The sequence below is a fragment of the Eumetopias jubatus genome, unplaced genomic scaffold (genome assembly GCF_037043125.1).
Source record: "Eumetopias jubatus isolate StellerSeaLion01/CBP00866 unplaced genomic scaffold, mEumJub1_p1.0 scaffold_7, whole genome shotgun sequence".
Taxonomy (NCBI): domain Eukaryota; kingdom Metazoa; phylum Chordata; class Mammalia; order Carnivora; family Otariidae; genus Eumetopias; species Eumetopias jubatus.
In genome coordinates this window covers 67,491,715-67,496,550 of record NW_028274813.1, presented here as the reverse complement: position 1 = coordinate 67,496,550, position 4,836 = coordinate 67,491,715, and positions in this window count along the sequence as shown.

Genomic DNA, 4,836 nt, shown 5'->3' with positions numbered 1-4,836 from the left:
TAACACATATATGTTGGCCATGTCTCATGGTCTCTGAGGCTTGTTCATTTTTCTTTATCTATTCACTATTTCGATTAGATAATTATTACTGATTTGTCTTCAACTTAATTTATTTCATATTCTGCCTCAAATGTGCTGTTTAAACACATCTGGTAAAACACATTTTATTTCGTTTGTTCTATTTTCACATAAAAATTGTCATTTTTTTCAATGCTTTCAATCTCTTCATTGAAATTCTCTTTGTGTTTAGTCAGTGTCATAATGCTTTCCTATTAATGTAGTTTCCTTTACATCACTGAATATATAATAGCTTCTTTGGAAGTCTGGGCCAATTCAAAGAAGTCTGGGCTGACATTTTTTTCTGAGTATGGATCATCCTTTCATATTTATTTTTATGTGTTATAATTTTTTGTTTTAAGGTGGACATTTTTAGTTAATATACTTTAACAGCTCTGCATTCTTTTCAATGCCTCAAGGATAGTTTTTGCTGCTTTTTGTTTGCTGCTTTAGAAATGTGTCAGGATTGATTCTGCTGAGTCCATCTCCTCTGCAGTGATTGGCCACTGATGTCTCTACTTTAAGTCTGGATTTCTAGAATTTGTCCCTCTGTATGTAATGCTTCAGAGACAGCAAATGACTGGTGAGTTATTGTTCTTAAATATCTCCAGCCAACAGAGTTTCTACTATTTGCTGATGGATCTCTGTTTAGATTGTGTGCAGCTCCTGTGCCTGTGTGTGCAGCTACTTGGTCAGCTAAAGATATATGGACACCTTTGTTCCTCTCCTTTCTTTCCTGCACATGCATACAGAAGGTAGTCATGTATGTGTAGAAAGTTTATCATGGTCTATAAGGCTGTCATATACCCAGGATATCCCTATTAGATACCTGGTTAGTCTGATGGTTTACTGCTTGTCTCAAATGGTAATGCAACCTCAGGCCAGCATAACCTCTGGTCTTCCTTATTTGCTTGCCACTGAGATTTCTACCTTTTCTGACAAAGCCACCAGGCATGGCTTTTTCACAGATTTTTTTTTTTTTTTTTGCCACCGTTTGCATGTCTGTGGCAAACTGTGGCAAAACTGTGGCCACTGCGCCATTGCCTGTGGCAGAGTTTGCCACAGAAAGTCACAGATACTCATTGTTCTTACCTGGAGATCAGTTTTTCATAAATAAATGCTTCTGAATTTCTTGTTGACTTTGGTCAATCTCCAGAGACCCAAAATGACTTTTTTTTTGACAATTTTGTCCAGCTTTTTAGTTATCTGTGGAGAGTATTTTCCAAGCTCCTCACTACACCATACTAGAATCCTACCTCCCAATAAAGGGTTTTGACTAGAGGATGGCATGACTGGCCTGTGTTTTAAATAATTACTATGAATACATTTATCTTAAGTGAAAAAGATGAAAGGAAGAAAGAGAGAAAGAAGAAAGAAAGAGAGAAAGAGAGAAAGAGAGAAAGAAAGAAAAGAAAGGAAAAGAAAAGAAAAGAAAGAAAAGAAAGAAAAAGAACCTATTACAGTAATCCAAACAACAAATATTGCTGATTTACACAAAAGTAACAGTAGTGAACATTGTGAGATGTGGTCACACTCTGGTATCTTTAAAGAATTTGCTGATGGATGGCTACGCAGTAAAAGAGAAAGACTCAAAGGATAACTCTAAGCCTTATGCCCACACATTAAGAATGGAGTTTTCATTTACTATAATGGAAGAATCTGCAAGAGGGGTAAACTTGGGGCGGGTATTTATGACAGCCAGCACATCAGTTTGGAGCCTATGAAGTTCTTTTAGAGAGGGAGGGAGGGTAGGGGCAGAGGGAGAGGGAGAGAAAGAATCCCAAGTGGGCTCCACACCCAGCATGGAGCCCAATGCAGGGCTGGATCTCACAATCCTGAGATTATTCCTGAGCTGAAATCAAGAGTCGGACGCTTAACCAAATCAGCCATCCAGGCACTGGGGGGCCTATAAAGTTTTAATACTTATTTTACTTCTAGAGATATCAAGTCAACAGTTAAATATGCAAGTTTGGAATTTAGGGAAGAGGTCAAAATGTAGATAAAAATATAGCATGCTGGGCACCTGGGTGGCTCAGTTGGTTGGGCGACTGCCTTCGGCTCAGGTCGTGATCCTGGAGTCCCGGGATCGAGTCCCACATCGGACTCCCTGCTCAGCAGGGAGTCTGCTGCTCCCTCTGACCCTCTTCCCTCTTGTGCTCTCTATCTCTCTCTCAAATAAATAAATAAAATCTTAAAAAAAATATAGCATGCTTCAGAATATGGGTGGTATTTAAAACCATTGAATGAGATTATTAAAAAAAAGTAAGAATACATCAAAAGAAGAGATTCAAAAATTGATGTATAGGTCATACCAATGTTTAGAAGTCATAAAAATTAGGAAGAAAAATCAGTGGAGACTGATAAGGAGCACCCAAAGGGGGAGATCCTAATCTTGGCAAGTCTACTGGAATCCAAGTGAAAATGCTGATTTCAAGGAGAGAAGGATCAACTTTATCAAACGTTCTGTTAGATTAAGCAAGGTAAGGACTGAAAAACTATTTCGTTTGGCAATGCAAAAGTTCCTGGTGACCTCAATAAGAATAATTGTGAGGCAAGGGGTGCCTCGGTAGCTCAGTAAGTTAAATGTCCAACTCTCGATTTTGGCTCAGGTCATGATCTCAGGGTCATGAGATTGAGCCCCATGTCAGGCTCCACCCTGGGTGTGGAGCCCACTTGGGATTTTCTCTCTCCCTCTCCCTCTGACCCTACCCCAACTCATTCTTTCTATCTCTCTCAGGTTTTCTCCCCCTCCCTCTAAAAAAAAAATTGTGAGGCAAAAGCCTGACTGGACTTCTTTAGGAAGTAAATGGGAGGTAAATTGGAAACATAACTTAGGGGAATTTTTTTTTTCAGTTTTCTGTTATAAGGGAAGAAGGGATGCAATAGGATTGCAGTTGGAGTATTGGGTTACTGGAAGAATGTTTGTTGTTGCTTTTAAATGAGAGAAAATAATGTGTTTTATAGGGGATGACTGTACTGTGGAGGAAAATAACAACTGAAGAAAGAGAAGGGATATTTAGTAGAAAAATAATCAGGAGGGAGATGAGATTTAGTGCACTAGTGAAGTTGTTTACCTGGACAAGGAGCGATGGAAATTTAACCATAGGAAAACATAGAATATATGGGTAGAGATGCACATAGGCAGTGGATATGGTGGTAGGAACTAATCTTCTATTAGATTTTGAAAAAAAATAAGAATTAAAGTCATCAAGTGTGAGTAAAGACAGGCCAATATTGGAAATTTGAGGACAGAGAGGATAAGTTATGAGATACTCATCTAGGAGAAAAAAAGAACAAATGAACAAAGGGAACAAATAGTTTAAAAGGTAATTTTAGTGGTCCACTTGAAACTAAAATTTGCAAATTTAGAGTCAGACCAGAAAATATGATCACAAGTTTTAACCCAGTCATGTTTAACTTTTCAGATGCAGTCACAAAGTAGAAGGCATAGTGTTTGATCTTCAGTGCTTTGACTTTGCTAAGAGAGAACTACAAAGCAAATGGTCAAGTTAGTAAAGTATGTATACTGTAAATAACATAATTGTCAGTGAAATTGAAGACAGAGAAGGAAAAGAGTGAGGCTCCGGGGGTGGCAGGGGATTAAGAACAGAGCAAAGAGGATAGCATCAATAAATTACAGGACCAGTATGGTCACAGAAGTTTAGAAGCTGAAATACTAGGGGTGAACAAAAAGGCCAGAGGTGGAGGCCAGAGACTAGGATGTTTAGATTCAGATCACAGGTCGTAGTCACTGATAATGACCAGGAGCATCAAAGTGGGCAGCGAAGGAAGGAGGGTAAAAACGATCTTTGGATCTTTCTAAAAAGAAAGCTATTTTAAAAGATCACCTAAATGGACACTGAAATCAACAAAATTTGTGTCAAGAAGTATTACAGACCACTTCACACCCATTTGGATGGCTATTATTAAAAATAAAATAGTGGAAAATAACAAGTGGTATCAAGGATGTGGAAAAATTGGAATGCTTTGTGCATTGCTGGTGGGAATATGAAGTGGTGCTGTCACTGTAGATTTGATACAGAGATTCCTCAAAAAATAAAAGATAGAATTACGGTATGATCCAGCAATTCCACTTCTAGGTATATACCCCAAAAAATGAAATCGGGGATTTGAGCAATATTTGTATACCCATGTTCATAGCAGCATTATTCACAATGGCCAAAAGGTAGAATCATCCCAATTGTCCAACAACAGATGAATAAACAAAATGTGGTGTACACATACAATGGAATATTATTCAGTCTTAAAAAGGAAAGAAATTTTGACACTTGCTACAACATAGATGAACCTTGAAGACATTATGCCAAGTGAAATAATCCAGATACAAGAGTACAAATATTGTAGGATTCCACTTATATGAGGTACCTAGTGTAGTAAAATTCATGAGGCAGAGAGCGGAGTGGTGGTTGCCAGGGGCTGAGGGGAGAAGAGAGTTGGGAGTTATTGTTAATGGGTACAGAATTTCAGTTTGGGAAGATGAAGTCATTCTAAAGCCAGATTGGATGGTGGGGATGGTTTCACAACAATGTGAATGTATTTCATGTCACTGAACAGTACACTTTAAAATAATTAAAATGGTAATTTTTTTATATATTTTACCAAAATAAATTAAACACACATACACTCAACAACCAAAAATTAAGTACTGGAGAAAGCATGAGCAGGATCGAGAAATGTTTGAGGAATAAGAAAAATTGATCTTTTCCATTATCAGAGGTACCTTTAAAAAATGGGATCTATACTAGATTAATTTTAAAA